The 17,510-nt window shown below is 46.8% G+C and overlaps 17 non-coding genes and 23 pseudogenes across 17 annotated transcripts; all 40 read left to right on the top strand.

Moving 5' to 3' along the window:
- Positions 1 to 8: 8 nt before the first annotated feature.
- Positions 9 to 189, top strand: LOC144465736 (U2 spliceosomal RNA; annotated as a pseudogene).
- Positions 190 to 634: 445 nt separating this feature from the next.
- LOC144465952 (U5 spliceosomal RNA) lies at positions 635 to 747 on the top strand. Its single transcript, XR_013493030.1, has one exon. It is a non-coding gene; the product is annotated as a U5 spliceosomal RNA (small nuclear RNA).
- Positions 748 to 890: 143 nt separating this feature from the next.
- Positions 891 to 1,071, top strand: LOC144466355 (U2 spliceosomal RNA; annotated as a pseudogene).
- Positions 1,072 to 1,516: 445 nt separating this feature from the next.
- Positions 1,517 to 1,628, top strand: LOC144465322 (U5 spliceosomal RNA). The gene has a single exon (XR_013492482.1). It is a non-coding gene; the product is annotated as a U5 spliceosomal RNA (small nuclear RNA).
- Positions 1,629 to 1,772: 144 nt separating this feature from the next.
- Positions 1,773 to 1,953, top strand: LOC144465278 (U2 spliceosomal RNA; annotated as a pseudogene).
- A 445-nt stretch (positions 1,954 to 2,398) lies between these two features.
- Positions 2,399 to 2,511, top strand: LOC144465565 (U5 spliceosomal RNA). The gene has a single exon (XR_013492697.1). It is a non-coding gene; the product is annotated as a U5 spliceosomal RNA (small nuclear RNA).
- A 143-nt stretch (positions 2,512 to 2,654) lies between these two features.
- On the top strand, positions 2,655 to 2,835 carry LOC144466077 (U2 spliceosomal RNA; annotated as a pseudogene).
- A 445-nt stretch (positions 2,836 to 3,280) lies between these two features.
- On the top strand, positions 3,281 to 3,393 carry LOC144465868 (U5 spliceosomal RNA). Its single transcript, XR_013492954.1, has one exon. It is a non-coding gene; the product is annotated as a U5 spliceosomal RNA (small nuclear RNA).
- A 143-nt stretch (positions 3,394 to 3,536) lies between these two features.
- LOC144466344 (U2 spliceosomal RNA) lies at positions 3,537 to 3,717 on the top strand (annotated as a pseudogene).
- A 445-nt stretch (positions 3,718 to 4,162) lies between these two features.
- On the top strand, positions 4,163 to 4,273 carry LOC144466028 (U5 spliceosomal RNA). Its single transcript, XR_013493072.1, has one exon. It is a non-coding gene; the product is annotated as a U5 spliceosomal RNA (small nuclear RNA).
- Positions 4,274 to 4,415: 142 nt separating this feature from the next.
- LOC144465348 (U2 spliceosomal RNA) lies at positions 4,416 to 4,596 on the top strand (annotated as a pseudogene).
- Positions 4,597 to 5,041: 445 nt separating this feature from the next.
- On the top strand, positions 5,042 to 5,154 carry LOC144465924 (U5 spliceosomal RNA). The gene has a single exon (XR_013493002.1). It is a non-coding gene; the product is annotated as a U5 spliceosomal RNA (small nuclear RNA).
- A 143-nt stretch (positions 5,155 to 5,297) lies between these two features.
- On the top strand, positions 5,298 to 5,478 carry LOC144466333 (U2 spliceosomal RNA; annotated as a pseudogene).
- Positions 5,479 to 5,923: 445 nt separating this feature from the next.
- On the top strand, positions 5,924 to 6,033 carry LOC144466018 (U5 spliceosomal RNA). Its single transcript, XR_013493067.1, has one exon. It is a non-coding gene; the product is annotated as a U5 spliceosomal RNA (small nuclear RNA).
- Positions 6,034 to 6,176: 143 nt separating this feature from the next.
- LOC144465190 (U2 spliceosomal RNA) lies at positions 6,177 to 6,357 on the top strand (annotated as a pseudogene).
- Positions 6,358 to 6,802: 445 nt separating this feature from the next.
- LOC144466017 (U5 spliceosomal RNA) lies at positions 6,803 to 6,912 on the top strand. The gene has a single exon (XR_013493066.1). It is a non-coding gene; the product is annotated as a U5 spliceosomal RNA (small nuclear RNA).
- A 143-nt stretch (positions 6,913 to 7,055) lies between these two features.
- LOC144465189 (U2 spliceosomal RNA) lies at positions 7,056 to 7,236 on the top strand (annotated as a pseudogene).
- A 445-nt stretch (positions 7,237 to 7,681) lies between these two features.
- Positions 7,682 to 7,794, top strand: LOC144465564 (U5 spliceosomal RNA). The gene has a single exon (XR_013492696.1). It is a non-coding gene; the product is annotated as a U5 spliceosomal RNA (small nuclear RNA).
- Positions 7,795 to 7,937: 143 nt separating this feature from the next.
- Positions 7,938 to 8,118, top strand: LOC144466066 (U2 spliceosomal RNA; annotated as a pseudogene).
- A 445-nt stretch (positions 8,119 to 8,563) lies between these two features.
- Positions 8,564 to 8,672, top strand: LOC144465973 (U5 spliceosomal RNA; annotated as a pseudogene).
- A 144-nt stretch (positions 8,673 to 8,816) lies between these two features.
- Positions 8,817 to 8,997, top strand: LOC144465725 (U2 spliceosomal RNA; annotated as a pseudogene).
- A 445-nt stretch (positions 8,998 to 9,442) lies between these two features.
- LOC144465951 (U5 spliceosomal RNA) lies at positions 9,443 to 9,555 on the top strand. Its single transcript, XR_013493029.1, has one exon. It is a non-coding gene; the product is annotated as a U5 spliceosomal RNA (small nuclear RNA).
- Positions 9,556 to 9,698: 143 nt separating this feature from the next.
- Positions 9,699 to 9,879, top strand: LOC144465592 (U2 spliceosomal RNA; annotated as a pseudogene).
- A 445-nt stretch (positions 9,880 to 10,324) lies between these two features.
- On the top strand, positions 10,325 to 10,434 carry LOC144466016 (U5 spliceosomal RNA). Its single transcript, XR_013493065.1, has one exon. It is a non-coding gene; the product is annotated as a U5 spliceosomal RNA (small nuclear RNA).
- A 143-nt stretch (positions 10,435 to 10,577) lies between these two features.
- Positions 10,578 to 10,758, top strand: LOC144465188 (U2 spliceosomal RNA; annotated as a pseudogene).
- A 445-nt stretch (positions 10,759 to 11,203) lies between these two features.
- LOC144465563 (U5 spliceosomal RNA) lies at positions 11,204 to 11,316 on the top strand. The gene has a single exon (XR_013492695.1). It is a non-coding gene; the product is annotated as a U5 spliceosomal RNA (small nuclear RNA).
- Positions 11,317 to 11,459: 143 nt separating this feature from the next.
- On the top strand, positions 11,460 to 11,640 carry LOC144466055 (U2 spliceosomal RNA; annotated as a pseudogene).
- A 445-nt stretch (positions 11,641 to 12,085) lies between these two features.
- On the top strand, positions 12,086 to 12,194 carry LOC144465972 (U5 spliceosomal RNA; annotated as a pseudogene).
- A 144-nt stretch (positions 12,195 to 12,338) lies between these two features.
- LOC144465714 (U2 spliceosomal RNA) lies at positions 12,339 to 12,519 on the top strand (annotated as a pseudogene).
- Positions 12,520 to 12,964: 445 nt separating this feature from the next.
- On the top strand, positions 12,965 to 13,077 carry LOC144465950 (U5 spliceosomal RNA). The gene has a single exon (XR_013493027.1). It is a non-coding gene; the product is annotated as a U5 spliceosomal RNA (small nuclear RNA).
- Positions 13,078 to 13,220: 143 nt separating this feature from the next.
- LOC144466322 (U2 spliceosomal RNA) lies at positions 13,221 to 13,401 on the top strand (annotated as a pseudogene).
- A 445-nt stretch (positions 13,402 to 13,846) lies between these two features.
- LOC144465327 (U5 spliceosomal RNA) lies at positions 13,847 to 13,958 on the top strand. The gene has a single exon (XR_013492486.1). It is a non-coding gene; the product is annotated as a U5 spliceosomal RNA (small nuclear RNA).
- A 144-nt stretch (positions 13,959 to 14,102) lies between these two features.
- Positions 14,103 to 14,283, top strand: LOC144465277 (U2 spliceosomal RNA; annotated as a pseudogene).
- A 445-nt stretch (positions 14,284 to 14,728) lies between these two features.
- LOC144465562 (U5 spliceosomal RNA) lies at positions 14,729 to 14,841 on the top strand. Its single transcript, XR_013492694.1, has one exon. It is a non-coding gene; the product is annotated as a U5 spliceosomal RNA (small nuclear RNA).
- Positions 14,842 to 14,984: 143 nt separating this feature from the next.
- Positions 14,985 to 15,165, top strand: LOC144465975 (U2 spliceosomal RNA; annotated as a pseudogene).
- Positions 15,166 to 15,610: 445 nt separating this feature from the next.
- On the top strand, positions 15,611 to 15,719 carry LOC144466037 (U5 spliceosomal RNA; annotated as a pseudogene).
- A 144-nt stretch (positions 15,720 to 15,863) lies between these two features.
- Positions 15,864 to 16,044, top strand: LOC144465703 (U2 spliceosomal RNA; annotated as a pseudogene).
- Positions 16,045 to 16,489: 445 nt separating this feature from the next.
- On the top strand, positions 16,490 to 16,599 carry LOC144466011 (U5 spliceosomal RNA). The gene has a single exon (XR_013493061.1). It is a non-coding gene; the product is annotated as a U5 spliceosomal RNA (small nuclear RNA).
- Positions 16,600 to 16,742: 143 nt separating this feature from the next.
- LOC144465187 (U2 spliceosomal RNA) lies at positions 16,743 to 16,923 on the top strand (annotated as a pseudogene).
- Positions 16,924 to 17,368: 445 nt separating this feature from the next.
- On the top strand, positions 17,369 to 17,478 carry LOC144466015 (U5 spliceosomal RNA). The gene has a single exon (XR_013493064.1). It is a non-coding gene; the product is annotated as a U5 spliceosomal RNA (small nuclear RNA).
- Positions 17,479 to 17,510: the final 32 nt, after the last annotated feature.

Here is a 17,510-nt window from a genome sequence, read left to right as displayed (position 1 = left end):
TGGGCCACATCACTTTTTGGCCTTTTGGCTGTAGTATCTGTTCTCATCAGTTTAATATCTGATATGTTCTCAATAAGACGACAGCATTAAACATATGTTTTTTGTGTCGGGGGCTGAAAAAGGGGCTTGCTCCGTTCACTCCACGCATCGACCCGGTATTGCAGCGCCGCTGGAAATGGCGCACCCTTCTCCTGCCTTGTGGACAACCAAATATCAACGCAAACGGAGCGGCCCATTGCTCAAATTGCCATTGGACTGAGAAACAAATGAGTCCCACTGGATGCTGTCTTCATGGCCTGGCGTTGTGGCAAAATAGGCTCTGTTGACTCCTCATCACCCATGTCCCTTGGCGAACCTCATTGGGCTCCCAGTCTCAAATGGCTGTAAAACATGACAACTGGAGTAAAAGCCAATCAACAGCAAAATGAAGTCTCAAAAAATACAGCGAGATTTGCACTTTTAATTGGCAGAAAAACACAGGACAGAGAGGAAATATTGCCACAGTGATATTGTGGGCAGGGGTAGGGGAATGGGTGTGGCCTGGGATTTGGATCGCGGGGCAAGTCAGGCGTACCGTGAGTGTTTTGACTGGGACGACTAGGGTCTTTGGCTGTTCTTCATCAAAGGGCTGTACTTACTCTGGTTTCTTTTCATAACGCACAAGTCTTTCGCCTTTTACTAAAAACTTCTGTGGAAAGGAACACCAATGCGTTGAAGCTATTTTTGGCAGGCTTTGCCGTTTAGCTGAGCCTTGTGCTTTTGTGAAGATCAGAAAAGCCATTTTAAGCCTGAGCTAGATTTAGGTGTTTGATGCCCAGTGAAAAGTATTGCACTGTGACAAGTGACACTTGTGCCTGAAGATTGCGTTGGGCAGCTAACGGTTGGGCCACATCACTTTTCAGCCTTTTGGCTGTAGTATCTGTTCTCATCAGTTTAATATCTGATATGTCCTCAATAAGACGACAACATTAAACATATGTTTTTTGTGTCGGGGGCTGAAAAAGGGGCTTGCTCCGTTCACTCCACGCATCGACCCGGTATTGCAGCGCCGCTGGAAATGGCGCACCCTTCTCCTGCCTTGTGGACAACCAAATATCAACGCAAACGGAGCGGCCCATTGCTCAAATTGCCATTGGACTGAGAAACAAATGAGTCCCACTGGATGCTGTCTTCATGGCCTGGCGTTGTGGCAAAATAGGCTCTGTTGACTCCTCATCACCCATGTCCCTTGGCGAACCTCATTGGGCTCCCAGTCTCAAATGGCTGTAAAACATGACAACTGGAGTAAAAGCCAATCAACAGCAAAATGAAGTCTCAAAAAATACAGCGAGATTTGCACTTTTAATTGGCAGAAAAACACAGGACAGAGAGGAAATATTGCCACGGTGATATTGTGGGCAGGGGTAGGGGAATGGGTGTGGCCTGGGATTTGGATCGCGGGGCAAGTCAGGCGTACCATGAGTGTTTTGACTGGGACGACTAGGGTCTTTGGCTGTTCTTCATCAAAGGGCTGTACTTACTCTGGTTTCTTTTCATAACGCACAAGTCTTTCGCCTTTTACTAAAGACTTCCGTGGAAAGGAACACCAATGAGTTGAAGCTATTTTTGGCAGGCATTGTCAATTGCCTTAGCCTTGTGCTTTTGTGAAGATCAGAAAAGCCATTTTAAGCCTGAGCTAGATTTAGGTGTTTGATGCCCAGTGAAAAGTATTGCACTGTGACAAGTGACACTTGTGCCTGAAGATTGCGTTGGGCAGCTAACGGTTGGGCCACATCACTTTTCGGCCTTTTGGCTGTAGTAAATGTTCTCATCAGTTTAATATCTGATATGTCCTCAATAAGACGACAACATTAAACATATGTTTTTTGTGTCGGGGGCTGAAAAAGGGGCTTGCTCCGTTCACTCCACGCATCGACCCGTTATTGCAGCGCCGCTGGAAATGGCGCACCCTTCTCCTGCCTTGTGGACAACCAAATATCAACGCAAACGGAGCGGCCCATTGCTCAAATTGCCATTGGACTGAGAAACAAATGAGTCCCACTGGATGCTGTCTTCATGGCCTGGCGTTGTGGCAAAATAGGCTCTGTTGACTCCTCATCACCCATGTCCCTTGGCGAACCTCATTGGGCTCCCAGTCTCAAATGGCTGTAAAACATGACAACTGGAGTAAAAGCCAATCAACAGCAAAATGAAGTCTCAAAAAATACAGCGAGATTTGCACTTTTAATTGGCAGAAAAACACAGGACAGAGAGGAAATATTGCCACGGTGATATTGTGGGCAGGGGTAGATGAATGGGTGTGGCCTGGGATTTGGATCGCGGGGCAAGTCAGGCGTACCGTGAGTGTTTTGACTGGGACGACTAGGGTCTTTGGCTGTTCTTCATCAAAGGGCTGTACTTACTCTGGTTTCTTTTCATAACGCACAAGTCTTTCGCCTTTTACTAAAGACTTCCGTGGAAAGGAACACCAATGCGTTGAAGCTATTTTTGGCAGGCTTTGCCGTTTAGCTGAGCCTTGTGCTTTTGTGAAGATCAGAAAAGCCATTTTAAGCCTGAGCTAGATTTAGGTGTTTGATGCCCAGTGAAAAGTATTGCACTGTGACAAGTGACACTTGTGCCTGAAGATTGCGTTGGGCAGCTAACAGTTGGGCCACATCACTTTTCGGCCTTTTGGCTGTAGTATCTGTTCTCATCAGTTTAATATCTGATATGTCCTCAATAAGACGACAACATTAAACATATGTTTTTTGTGTCGGGGGCTGAAAAAGGGGCTTGCTCCGTTCACTCCACGCATCGACCCGGTATTGCAGCGCCGCTGGAAATGGCGCACCCTTCTCCTGCCTTGTGGACAACCAAATATCAACGCAAACGGAGCGGCCCATTGCTCAAATTGCCATTGGACTGAGAAACAAATGAGTCCCACTGGATGCTGTCTTCATGGCCTGGCGTTGTGGCAAAATAGGCTCTGTTGACTCCTCATCACCCATGTCCCTTGGCGAACCTCATTGGGCTCCCAGTCTCAAATGGCTGTAAAACATGACAACTGGAGTAAAAGCCAATCAACAGCAAAATGAAGTCTCAAAAAATACAGCGAGATTTGCACTTTTAATTGGCAGAAAAACACAGGACAGAGAGGAAATATTGCCACAGTGATATTGTGGGCAGGGGTAGGGGAATGCGTGTGGCCTGGGATTTGGATCGCGGGGCAAGTCAGGCGTACCGTGAGTGTTTTGACTGGGACGACTAGGGTCTTTGGCTGTTCTTCATCAAAGGGCTGTACTTACTCTGGTTTCTTTTCATAACGCACAAGTCTTTCGCCTTTTACTAAAGACTTCTGTGGAAAGGAACACCAATGCGTTGAAGCTATTTTTGGCAGGCTTTGCCGTTTAGCTGAGCCTTGTGCTTTTGTGAAGATCAGAAAAGCCATTTTAAGCCTGAGCTAGATTTAGGTGTTTGATGCCCAGTGAAAAGTATTGCACTGTGACAAGTGACACTTGTGCCTGAAGATTGCGTTGGGCAGCTAACGGTTGGGCCACATCACTTTTCAGCCTTTTGGCTGTAGTATCTGTTCTCATCAGTTTAATATCTGATATGTCCTCAATAAGACGACAACATTAAACATATGTTTTTTGTGTCGGGGGCTGAAAAAGGGGCTTGCTCCGTTCACTCCACGCATCGACCCGGTATTGCAGCGCCGCTGGAAATGGCGCACCCTTCTCCTGCCTTGTGGACAACCAAATATCAACGCAAACGGAGCGGCCCATTGCTCAAATTGCCATTGGACTGAGAAACAAATGAGTCCCACTGGATGCTGTCTTCATGGCCTGGCGTTGTGGCAAAATAGGCTCTGTTGACTCCTCATCACCCATGTCCCTTGGCGAACCTCATTGGGCTCCCAGTCTCAAATGGCTGTAAAACATGACAACTGGAGTAAAAGCCAATCAACAGCAAAATGAAGTCTCAAAAAATACAGCGAGATTTGCACTTTTAATTGGCAGAAAAACACAGGACAGAGAGGAAATATTGCCACGGTGATATTGTGGGCAGGGGTAGGGGAATGGGTGTGGCCTGGGATTTGGATCGCGGGGCAAGTCAGGCGTACCATGAGTGTTTTGACTGGGACGACTAGGGTCTTTGGCTGTTCTTCATCAAAGGGCTGTACTTACTCTGGTTTCTTTTCAAAATCAAGTCTTTCGCCTTTTACGAAAGACTTCCGTGGAAAGGAACACCAATGAGTTGAAGCTATTTTTGGCAGGCTTTGTCATTTGGCTTAGCCTTGTGCTTTTGTGAAGATCAGAAAAGCCATTTTAAGCCTGAGCTAGATTTAGGTGTTTGATGCCCAGTGAAAAATATTGCACTGTGACAAGTGACACTTGTGCCTGAAGATTGCGTTGGGCAGCTAATGGTTGGGCCACATCACTTTTCGGCCTTTTGGCTGTAGTATCTGTTCTCATCAGTTTAATATCTGATATGTCCTCAATAAGACGACAGCATTAAACATATGTTTTTTGTGTCGGGGGCTGAAAAAGGGGCTTGCTCCGTTCACTCCACGCATCGACCCGGTATTGCAGCGCCGCTGGAAATGGCGCACCCTTCTCCTGCCTTGTGGACAACCAAATATCAACGCAAACGGAGCGGCCCATTGCTCAAATTGCCATTGGACTGAGAAACAAATGAGTCCCACTGGATGCTGTCTTCATGGCCTGGCGTTGTGGCAAAATAGGCTCTGTTGACTCCTCATCACCCATGTCCCTTGGCGAACCTCATTGGGCTCCCAGTCTCAAATGGCTGTAAAACATGACAACTGGAGTAAAAGCCAATCAACAGCAAAATGAAGTCTCAAAAAATACAGCGAGATTTGCACTTTTAATTGGCAGAAAAACACAGGACAGAGAGGAAATATTGCCACAGTGATATTGTGGGCAGGGGTAGGGGAATGGGTGTGGCCTGGGATTTGGATCGCGGGGCAAGTCAGGCGTACCGTGAGTGTTTTGACTGGGACGACTAGGGTCTTTGGCTGTTCTTCATCAAAGGGCTGTACTTTCTCTGGTTTCTTTTCATAACGCACAAGTCTTTCGCCTTTTACTAAAGACTTCTGTGGAAAGGAACACCAATGCGTTGAAGCTATTTTTGGCAGGCTTTGCCGTTTAGCTGAGCCTTGTGCTTTTGTGAAGATCAGAAAAGCCATTTTAAGCCTGAGCTAGATTTAGGTGTTTGATGCCCAGTGAAAAGTATTGCACTGTGACAAGTGACACTTGTGCCTGAAGATTGCGTTGGGCAGCTAACGGTTGGGCCACATCACTTTTCAGCCTTTTGGCTGTAGTATCTGTTCTCATCAGTTTAATATCTGATATGTCCTCAATAAGACGACAACATTAAACATATGTTTTTTGTGTCGGGGGCTGAAAAAGGGGCTTGCTCCGTTCACTCCACGCATCGACCCGGTATTGCAGCGCCGCTGGAAATGGCGCACCCTTCTCCTGCCTTGTGGACAACCAAATATCAACGCAAACGGAGCGGCCCATTGCTCAAATTGCCATTGGACTGAGAAACAAATGAGTCCCACTGGATGCTGTCTTCATGGCCTGGCGTTGTGGCAAAATAGGCTCTGTTGACTCCTCATCACCCATGTCCCTTGGCGAACCTCATTGGGCTCCCAGTCTCAAATGGCTGTAAAACATGACAACTGGAGTAAAAGCCAATCAACAGCAAAATGAAGTCTCAAAAAATACAGCGAGATTTGCACTTTTAATTGGCAGAAAAACACAGGACAGAGAGGAAATATTGCCACGGTGATATTGTGGGCAGGGGTAGGGGAATGGGTGTGGCCTGGGATTTGGATCGCGGGGCAAGTCAGGCGTACCATGAGTGTTTTGACTGGGACGACTAGGGTCTTTGGCTGTTCTTCATCAAAGGGCTGTACTTACTCTGGTTTCTTTTCAAAGTCAAGTCTTTCGCCTTTTACTAAAGACTTCCGTGGAAAGGAACACCAATGAGTTGAAGCTATTTTTGGCAGGCTTTGCCATTTGGCTGAACCTTGTGCTTTTGTGAAGATCAGAAAAGCCATTTTAAGCCTGAGCTAGATTTAGGTGTTTGATGCCCAGTGAAAAGTATTGCACAGTGACAAGTGACACTTGTGCCTGAAGATTGCGTTGGGCAGCTAACGTTTGGGCCACATCACTTTTCGGCCTTTTGGCTGTAGTAAATGTTCTCATCAGTTTAATATCTGATAGGTCCTCAATAAGACGACAACATTAAACATATGTTTTTTGTGTCGGGGGCTGAAAAAGGGGCTTGCTCCGTTCACTCCACGCATCGACCCGGTATTGCAGCGCCGCTGGAAATGGCGCACCCTTCTCCTGCCTTGTGGACAACCAAATATCAACGCAAACGGAGCGGCCCATTGCTCAAATTGCCATTGGACTGAGAAACAAATGAGTCCCACTGGATGCTGTCTTCATGGCCTGGCGTTGTGGCAAAATAGGCTCTGTTGACTCCTCATCACCCATGTCCCTTGGCGAACCTCATTGGGCTCCCAGTCTCAAATGGCTGTAAAACATGACAACTGGAGTAAAAGCCAATCAACAGCAAAATGAAGTCTCAAAAAATACAGCGAGATTTGCACTTTTAATTGGCAGAAAAACACAGGACAGAGAGGAAATATTGCCACGGTGATATTGTGGGCAGGGGTAGGGGAATGGGTGTGGCCTGGGATTTGGATCGCGGGGCAAGTCAGGCGTACCATGAGTGTTTTGACTGGGACGACTAGGGTCTTTGGCTGTTCTTCATCAAAGGGCTGTACTTACTCTGGTTTCTTTTCAAAGTCAAGTCTTTCGCCTTTTACTAAAGACTTCCGTGGAAAGGAACACCAATGAGTTGAAGCTATTTTTGGCAGGCTTTGCCATTTGGCTGAACCTTGTGCTTTTGTGAAGATCAGAAAAGCCATTTTAAGCCTGAGCTAGATTTAGGTGTTTGATGCCCAGTGAAAAGTATTGCACAGTGACAAGTGACACTTGTGCCTGAAGATTGCGTTGGGCAGCTAACGTTTGGGCCACATCACTTTTCGGCCTTTTGGCTGTAGTAAATGTTCTCATCAGTTTAATATCTGATAGGTCCTCAATAAGACGACAACATTAAACATATGTTTTTTGTGTCGGGGGCTGAAAAAGGGGCTTGCTCCGTTCACTCCACGCATCGACCCGGTATTGCAGCGCCGCTGGAAATGGCGCACCCTTCTCCTGCCTTGTGGACAACCAAATATCAACGCAAACGGAGCGGCCCATTGCTCAAATTGCCATTGGACTGAGAAACAAATGAGTCCCACTGGATGCTGTCTTCATGGCCTGGCGTTGTGGCAAAATAGGCTCTGTTGACTCCTCATCACCCATGTCCCTTGGCGAACCTCATTGGGCTCCCAGTCTCAAATGGCTGTAAAACATGACAACTGGAGTAAAAGCCAATCAACAGCAAAATGAAGTCTCAAAAAATACAGCGAGATTTGCACTTTTAATTGGCAGAAAAACACAGGACAGAGAGGAAATATTGCCACGGTGATATTGTGGGCAGGGGTAGATGAATGGGTGTGGCCTGGGATTTGGATCGCGGGGCAAGTCAGGCGTACCGTGAGTGTTTTGACTGGGACGACTAGGGTCTTTGGCTGTTCTTCATCAAAGGGCTGTACTTACTCTGGTTTCTTTTCATAACGCACAAGTCTTTCGCCTTTTACTAAAGACTTCCGTGGAAAGGAACACCAATGCGTTGAAGCTATTTTTGGCAGGCTTTGCCGTTTAGCTGAGCCTTGTGCTTTTGTGAAGATCAGAAAAGCCATTTTAAGCCTGAGCTAGATTTAGGTGTTTGATGCCCAGTGAAAAGTATTGCACTGTGACAAGTGACACTTGTGCCTGAAGATTGCGTTGGGCAGCTAACGGTTGGGCCACATCACTTTTCGGCCTTTTGGCTGTAGTATCTGTTCTCATCAGTTTAATATCTGATATGTCCTCAATAAGACGACAACATTAAACATATGTTTTTTGTGTCGGGGGCTGAAAAAGGGGCTTGCTCCGTTCACTCCACGCATCGACCCGGTATTGCAGCGCCGCTGGAAATGGCGCACCCTTCTTCTGCCTTGTGGACAACCAAATGTCAACGCAAACGGAGCGGCCCATTGCTCAAATTGCCATTGGACTGAGAAACAAATGAGTCCCACTGGATGCTGTCTTCATGGCCTGGCGTTGTGGCAAAATAGGCTCTGTTGACTCCTCATCACCCATGTCCCTTGGCGAACCTCATTGAGCTCCCAGTCTCAAATGGCTGTAAAACATGACAACTGGAGTAAAAGCCAATCAACAGCAAAATGAAGTCTCAAAAAATACAGCGAGATTTGCACTTTTAATTGGCAGAAAAACACAGGACAGAGAGGAAATATTGCCACGGTGATATTGTGGGCAGGGGTAGGGGAATGGGTGTGGCCTGGGATTTGGATCGCGGGGCAAGTCAGGCGTACCATGAGTGTTTTGACTGGGACGACTAGGGTCTCTGGCTGTTCTTCATCAAAGGGCTGTACTTACTCTGGTTTCTTTTCAAAATCAAGTCTTTCGCCTTTTACTAAAGACTTCCGTGGAAAGGAACACCAATGAGTTGAAGCTATTTTTGGCAGGCATTGTCATTTGGCTTAGCGTTGTGCTTTTGTGAAGATCAGAAAAGCCATTTTAAGCCTGAGCTAGATTTAGGTGTTTGATGCCCAGTGAAAAGTATTGCACTGTGACAAGTGACACTTGTGCCTGAAGATTGCGTTGGGCAGCTAACGGTTGGGCCACATCACTTTTTGGCCTTTTGGCTGTAGTATCTGTTCTCATCAGTTTAATATCTGATATGTTCTCAATAAGACGACAGCATTAAACATATGTTTTTTGTGTCGGGGGCTGAAAAAGGGGCTTGCTCCGTTCACTCCACGCATCGACCCGGTATTGCAGCGCCGCTGGAAATGGCGCACCCTTCTCCTGCCTTGTGGACAACCAAATATCAACGCAAACGGAGCGGCCCATTGCTCAAATTGCCATTGGACTGAGAAACAAATGAGTCCCACTGGATGCTGTCTTCATGGCCTGGCGTTGTGGCAAAATAGGCTCTGTTGACTCCTCATCACCCATGTCCCTTGGCGAACCTCATTGGGCTCCCAGTCTCAAATGGCTGTAAAACATGACAACTGGAGTAAAAGCCAATCAACAGCAAAATGAAGTCTCAAAAAATACAGCGAGATTTGCACTTTTAATTGGCAGAAAAACACAGGACAGAGAGGAAATATTGCCACAGTGATATTGTGGGCAGGGGTAGGGGAATGGGTGTGGCCTGGGATTTGGATCGCGGGGCAAGTCAGGCGTACCGTGAGTGTTTTGACTGGGACGACTAGGGTCTTTGGCTGTTCTTCATCAAAGGGCTGTACTTACTCTGGTTTCTTTTCATAACGCACAAGTCTTTCGCCTTTTACTAAAAACTTCTGTGGAAAGGAACACCAATGCGTTGAAGCTATTTTTGGCAGGCTTTGCCGTTTAGCTGAGCCTTGTGCTTTTGTGAAGATCAGAAAAGCCATTTTAAGCCTGAGCTAGATTTAGGTGTTTGATGCCCAGTGAAAAGTATTGCACTGTGACAAGTGACACTTGTGCCTGAAGATTGCGTTGGGCAGCTAACGGTTGGGCCACATCACTTTTCAGCCTTTTGGCTGTAGTATCTGTTCTCATCAGTTTAATATCTGATAGGTCCTCAATAAGACGACAACATTAAACATATGTTTTTTGTGTCGGGGGCTGAAAAAGGGGCTTGCTCCGTTCACTCCACGCATCGACCCGGTATTGCAGCGCCGCTGGAAATGGCGCACCCTTCTCCTGCCTTGTGGACAACCAAATATCAACGCAAACGGAGCGGCCCATTGCTCAAATTGCCATTGGACTGAGAAACAAATGAGTCCCACTGGATGCTGTCTTCATGGCCTGGCGTTGTGGCAAAATAGGCTCTGTTGACTCCTCATCACCCATGTCCCTTGGCGAACCTCATTGGGCTCCCAGTCTCAAATGGCTGTAAAACATGACAACTGGAGTAAAAGCCAATCAACAGCAAAATGAAGTCTCAAAAAATACAGCGAGATTTGCACTTTTAATTGGCAGAAAAACACAGGACAGAGAGGAAATATTGCCACGGTGATATTGTGGGCAGGGGTAGGGGAATGGGTGTGGCCTGGGATTTGGATCGCGGGGCAAGTCAGGCGTACCATGAGTGTTTTGACTGGGACGACTAGGGTCTTTGGCTGTTCTTCATCAAAGGGCTGTACTTACTCTGGTTTCTTTTCAAAGTCAAGTCTTTCGCCTTTTACTAAAGACTTCCGTGGAAAGGAACACCAATGAGTTGAAGCTATTTTTGGCAGGCTTTGCCATTTGGCTGAACCTTGTGCTTTTGTGAAGATCAGAAAAGCCATTTTAAGCCTGAGCTAGATTTAGGTGTTTGATGCCCAGTGAAAAGTATTGCACAGTGACAAGTGACACTTGTGCCTGAAGATTGCGTTGGGCAGCTAACGTTTGGGCCACATCACTTTTCGGCCTTTTGGCTGTAGTAAATGTTCTCATCAGTTTAATATCTGATAGGTCCTCAATAAGACGACAACATTAAACATATGTTTTTTGTGTCGGGGGCTGAAAAAGGGGCTTGCTCCGTTCACTCCACGCATCGACCCGGTATTGCAGCGCCGCTGGAAATGGCGCACCCTTCTCCTGCCTTGTGGACAACCAAATATCAACGCAAACGGAGCGGCCCATTGCTCAAATTGCCATTGGACTGAGAAACAAATGAGTCCCACTGGATGCTGTCTTCATGGCCTGGCGTTGTGGCAAAATAGGCTCTGTTGACTCCTCATCACCCATGTCCCTTGGCGAACCTCATTGGGCTCCCAGTCTCAAATGGCTGTAAAACATGACAACTGGAGTAAAAGCCAATCAACAGCAAAATGAAGTCTCAAAAAATACAGCGAGATTTGCACTTTTAATTGGCAGAAAAACACAGGACAGAGAGGAAATATTGCCACGGTGATATTGTGGGCAGGGGTAGATGAATGGGTGTGGCCTGGGATTTGGATCGCGGGGCAAGTCAGGCGTACCGTGAGTGTTTTGACTGGGACGACTAGGGTCTTTGGCTGTTCTTCATCAAAGGGCTGTACTTACTCTGGTTTCTTTTCATAACGCACAAGTCTTTCGCCTTTTACTAAAGACTTCCGTGGAAAGGAACACCAATGCGTTGAAGCTATTTTTGGCAGGCTTTGCCGTTTAGCTGAGCCTTGTGCTTTTGTGAAGATCAGAAAAGCCATTTTAAGCCTGAGCTAGATTTAGGTGTTTGATGCCCAGTGAAAAGTATTGCACTGTGACAAGTGACACTTGTGCCTGAAGATTGCGTTGGGCAGCTAACGGTTGGGCCACATCACTTTTCGGCCTTTTGGCTGTAGTATCTGTTCTCATCAGTTTAATATCTGATATGTCCTCAATAAGACGACAACATTAAACATATGTTTTTTGTGTCGGGGGCTGAAAAAGGGGCTTGCTCCGTTCACTCCACGCATCGACCCGGTATTGCAGCGCCGCTGGAAATGGCGCACCCTTCTTCTGCCTTGTGGACAACCAAATGTCAACGCAAACGGAGCGGCCCATTGCTCAAATTGCCATTGGACTGAGAAACAAATGAGTCCCACTGGATGCTGTCTTCATGGCCTGGCGTTGTGGCAAAATAGGCTCTGTTGACTCCTCATCACCCATGTCCCTTGGCGAACCTCATTGAGCTCCCAGTCTCAAATGGCTGTAAAACATGACAACTGGAGTAAAAGCCAATCAACAGCAAAATGAAGTCTCAAAAAATACAGCGAGATTTGCACTTTTAATTGGCAGAAAAACACAGGACAGAGAGGAAATATTGCCACGGTGATATTGTGGGCAGGGGTAGGGGAATGGGTGTGGCCTGGGATTTGGATCGCGGGGCAAGTCAGGCGTACCATGAGTGTTTTGACTGGGACGACTAGGGTCTCTGGCTGTTCTTCATCAAAGGGCTGTACTTACTCTGGTTTCTTTTCAAAATCAAGTCTTTCGCCTTTTACTAAAGACTTCCGTGGAAAGGAACACCAATGAGTTGAAGCTATTTTTGGCAGGCATTGTCATTTGGCTTAGCGTTGTGCTTTTGTGAAGATCAGAAAAGCCATTTTAAGCCTGAGCTAGATTTAGGTGTTTGATGCCCAGTGAAAAGTATTGCACTGTGACAAGTGACACTTGTGCCTGAAGATTGCGTTGGGCAGCTAACGGTTGGGCCACATCACTTTTTGGCCTTTTGGCTGTAGTATCTGTTCTCATCAGTTTAATATCTGATATGTTCTCAATAAGACGACAGCATTAAACATATGTTTTTTGTGTCGGGGGCTGAAAAAGGGGCTTGCTCCGTTCACTCCACGCATCGACCCGGTATTGCAGCGCCGCTGGAAATGGCGCACCCTTCTCCTGCCTTGTGGACAACCAAATATCAACGCAAACGGAGCGGCCCATTGCTCAAATTGCCATTGGACTGAGAAACAAATGAGTCCCACTGGATGCTGTCTTCATGGCCTGGCGTTGTGGCAAAATAGGCTCTGTTGACTCCTCATCACCCATGTCCCTTGGCGAACCTCATTGGGCTCCCAGTCTCAAATGGCTGTAAAACATGACAACTGGAGTAAAAGCCAATCAACAGCAAAATGAAGTCTCAAAAAATACAGCGAGATTTGCACTTTTAATTGGCAGAAAAACACAGGACAGAGAGGAAATATTGCCACAGTGATATTGTGGGCAGGGGTAGGGGAATGGGTGTGGCCTGGGATTTGGATCGCGGGGCAAGTCAGGCGTACCGTGAGTGTTTTGACTGGGACGACTAGGGTCTTTGGCTGTTCTTCATCAAAGGGCTGTACTTACTCTGGTTTCTTTTCATAACGCACAAGTCTTTCGCCTTTTACTAAAAACTTCTGTGGAAAGGAACACCAATGCGTTGAAGCTATTTTTGGCAGGCTTTGCCGTTTAGCTGAGCCTTGTGCTTTTGTGAAGATCAGAAAAGCCATTTTAAGCCTGAGCTAGATTTAGGTGTTTGATGCCCAGTGAAAAGTATTGCACTGTGACAAGTGACACTTGTGCCTGAAGATTGCGTTGGGCAGCTAACGGTTGGGCCACATCACTTTTCAGCCTTTTGGCTGTAGTATCTGTTCTCATCAGTTTAATATCTGATATGTCCTCAATAAGACGACAACATTAAACATATGTTTTTTGTGTCGGGGGCTGAAAAAGGGGCTTGCTCCGTTCACTCCACGCATCGACCCGGTATTGCAGCGCCGCTGGAAATGGCGCACCCTTCTCCTGCCTTGTGGACAACCAAATATCAACGCAAACGGAGCGGCCCATTGCTCAAATTGCCATTGGACTGAGAAACAAATGAGTCCCACTGGATGCTGTCTTCATGGCCTGGCGTTGTGGCAAAATAGGCTCTGTTGACTCCTCATCACCCATGTCCCTTGGCGAACCTCATTGGGCTCCCAGTCTCAAATGGCTGTAAAACATGACAACTGGAGTAAAAGCCAATCAACAGCAAAATGAAGTCTCAAAAAATACAGCGAGATTTGCACTTTTAATTGGCAGAAAAACACAGGACAGAGAGGAAATATTGCCACGGTGATATTGTGGGCAGGGGTAGGGGAATGGGTGTGGCCTGGGATTTGGATCGCGGGGCAAGTCAGGCGTACCATGAGTGTTTTGACTGGGACGACTAGGGTCTTTGGCTGTTCTTCATCAAAGGGCTGTACTTACTCTGGTTTCTTTTCATAACGCACAAGTCTTTCGCCTTTTACTAAAGACTTCCGTGGAAAGGAACACCAATGAGTTGAAGCTATTTTTGGCAGGCATTGTCAATTGGCTTAGCCTTGTGCTTTTGTGAAGATCAGAAAAGCCATTTTAAGCCTGAGCTAGATTTAGGTGTTTGATGCCCAGTGAAAAGTATTGCACTGTGACAAGTGACACTTGTGCCTGAAGATTGCGTTGGGCAGCTAACGGTTGGGCCACATCACTTTTCGGCCTTTTGGCTGTAGTAAATGTTCTCATCAGTTTAATATCTGATATGTCCTCAATAAGACGACAACATTAAACATATGTTTTTTGTGTCGGGGGCTGAAAAAGGGGCTTGCTCCGTTCACTCCACGCATCGACCCGTTATTGCAGCGCCGCTGGAAATGGCGCACCCTTCTCCTGCCTTGTGGACAACCAAATATCAACGCAAACGGAGCGGCCCATTGCTCAAATTGCCATTGGACTGAGAAACAAATGAGTCCCACTGGATGCTGTCTTCATGGCCTGGCGTTGTGGCAAAATAGGCTCTGTTGACTCCTCATCACCCATGTCCCTTGGCGAACCTCATTGGGCTCCCAGTCTCAAATGGCTGTAAAACATGACAACTGGAGTAAAAGCCAATCAACAGCAAAATGAAGTCTCAAAAAATACAGCGAGATTTGCACTTTTAATTGGCAGAAAAACACAGGACAGAGAGGAAATATTGCCACGGTGATATTGTGGGCAGGGGTAGATGAATGGGTGTGGCCTGGGATTTGGATCGCGGGGCAAGTCAGGCGTACCGTGAGTGTTTTGACTGGGACGACTAGGGTCTTTGGCTGTTCTTCATCAAAGGGCTGTACTTACTCTGGTTTCTTTTCATAACGCACAAGTCTTTCGCCTTTTACTAAAGACTTCCGTGGAAAGGAACACCAATGCGTTGAAGCTATTTTTGGCAGGCTTTGCCGTTTAGCTGAGCCTTGTGCTTTTGTGAAGATCAGAAAAGCCATTTTAAGCCTGAGCTAGATTTAGGTGTTTGATGCCCAGTGAAAAGTATTGCACTGTGACAAGTGACACTTGTGCCTGAAGATTGCGTTGGGCAGCTAACAGTTGGGCCACATCACTTTTCGGCCTTTTGGCTGTAGTATCTGTTCTCATCAGTTTAATATCTGATATGTCCTCAATAAGACGACAACATTAAACATATGTTTTTTGTGTCGGGGGCTGAAAAAGGGGCTTGCTCCGTTCACTCCACGCATCGACCCGGTATTGCAGCGCCGCTGGAAATGGCGCACCCTTCTCCTGCCTTGTGGACAACCAAATGTCAACGCAAACGGAGCGGCCCATTGCTCAAATTGCCATTGGACTGAGAAACAAATGAGTCCCACTGGATGCTGTCTTCATGGCCTGGCGTTGTGGCAAAATAGGCTCTGTTGACTCCTCATCACCCATGTCCCTTGGCGAACCTCATTGAGCTCCCAGTCTCAAATGGCTGTAAAACATGACAACTGGAGTAAAAGCCAATCAACAGCAAAATGAAGTCTCAAAAAATACAGCGAGATTTGCACTTGTAATTGGCAGAAAAACACAGGACAGAGAGGAAATATTGCCACGGTGATATTGTGGGCAGGGGTAGGGGAATGGGTGTGGCCTGGGATTTGGATCGCGGGGCAAGTCAGGCGTACCATGAGTGTTTTGACTGGGACGACTAGGGTCTCTGGCTGTTCTTCATCAAAGGGCTGTACTTACTCTGGTTTCTTTTCAAAATCAAGTCTTTTGCCTTTTACTAAAGACTTCCGTGGAAAGGAACACCAATGCGTTGAAGCTATTTTTGGCAGGCATTGTCATTTGGCTTAGCGTTGTGCTTTTGTGAAGATCAGAAAAGCCATTTTAAGCCTGAGCTAGATTTAGGTGTTTGATGCCCAGTGAAAAGTATTGCACTGTGACAAGTGACACTTGTGCCTGAAGATTGCGTTGGGCAGCTAACGGTTGGGCCACATCACTTTTTGGCCTTTTGGCTGTAGTATCTGTTCTCATCAGTTTAATATCTGATATGTTCTCAATAAGACGACAGCATTAAACATATGTTTTTTGTGTCGGGGGCTGAAAAAGGGGCTTGCTCCGTTCACTCCACGCATCGACCCGGTATTGCAGCGCCGCTGGAAATGGCGCACCCTTCTCCTGCCTTGTGGACAACCAAATATCAACGCAAACGGAGCGGCCCATTGCTCAAATTGCCATTGGACTGAGAAACAAATGAGTCCCACTGGATGCTGTCTTCATGGCCTGGCGTTGTGGCAAAATAGGCTCTGTTGACTCCTCATCACCCATGTCCCTTGGCGAACCTCATTGGGCTCCCAGTCTCAAATGGCTGTAAAACATGACAACTGGAGTAAAAGCCAATCAACAGCAAAATGAAGTCTCAAAAAATACAGCGAGATTTGCACTTTTAATTGGCAGAAAAACACAGGACAGAGAGGAAATATTGCCACAGTGATATTGTGGGCAGGGGTAGGGGAATGCGTGTGGCCTGGGATTTGGATCGCGGGGCAAGTCAGGCGTACCATGAGTGTTTTGACTGGGACGACTAGGGTCTTTGGCTGTTCTTCATCAAAGGGCTGTACTTACTCTGGTTTCTTTTCAAAGTCAAGTCTTTCGCCTTTTACTAAAGACTTCCGTGGAAAGGAACACCAATGAGTTGAAGCTATTTTTGGCAGGCTTTGTCATTTGGCTGAACCTTGTGCTTTTGTGAAGATCAGAAAAGCCATTTTAAGCCTGAGCTAGATTTAGGTGTTTGATGCCCAGTGAAAAGTATTGCACAGTGACAAGTGACACTTGTGCCTGAAGATTGCGTTGGGCAGCTAACGTTTGGGCCACATCACTTTTCGGCCTTTTGGCTGTAGTAAATGTTCTCATCAGTTTAATATCTGATAGGTCCTCAATAAGACGACAACATTAAACATATGTTTTTTGTGTCGGGGGCTGAAAAAGGGGCTTGCTCCGTTCACTCCACGCATCGACCCGGTATTGCAGCGCCGCTGGAAATGGCGCACCCTTCTCCTGCCTTGTGGACAACCAAATATCAACGCAAACGGAGCGGCCCATTGCTCAAATTGCCATTGGACTGAGAAACAAATGAGTCCCACTGGATGCTGTCTTCATGGCCTGGCGTTGTGGCAAAATAGGCTCTGTTGACTCCTCATCACCCATGTCCCTTGGCGAACCTCATTGGGCTCCCAGTCTCAAATGGCTGTAAAACATGACAACTGGAGTAAAAGCCAATCAACAGCAAAATGAAGTCTCAAAAAATACAGCGAGATTTGCACTTTTAATTGGCAGAAAAACACAGGACAGAGAGGAAATATTGCCACGGTGATATTGTGGGCAGGGGTAGGGGAATGGGTGTGGCCTGGGATTTGGATCGCGGGGCAAGTCAGGCGTACCATGAGTGTTTTGACTGGGACGACTAGGGTCTTTGGCTGTTCTTCATCAAAGGGCTGTACTTACTCTGGTTTCTTTTCAAAGTCAAGTCTTTCGCCTTTTACTAAAGACTTCCGTGGAAAGGAACACCAATGAGTTGAAGCTATTTTTGGCAGGCTTTGCCATTTGGCTGAACCTTGTGCTTTTGTGAAGATCAGAAAAGCC

The sequence above is a fragment of the Epinephelus lanceolatus genome, chromosome 12 (genome assembly GCF_041903045.1).
Source record: "Epinephelus lanceolatus isolate andai-2023 chromosome 12, ASM4190304v1, whole genome shotgun sequence".
NCBI lineage: Eukaryota > Metazoa > Chordata > Actinopteri > Perciformes > Serranidae > Epinephelus > Epinephelus lanceolatus.
Note: the sequence above shows the minus strand (reverse complement) of the source record. Positions and strands in the feature narration are given on the sequence as shown.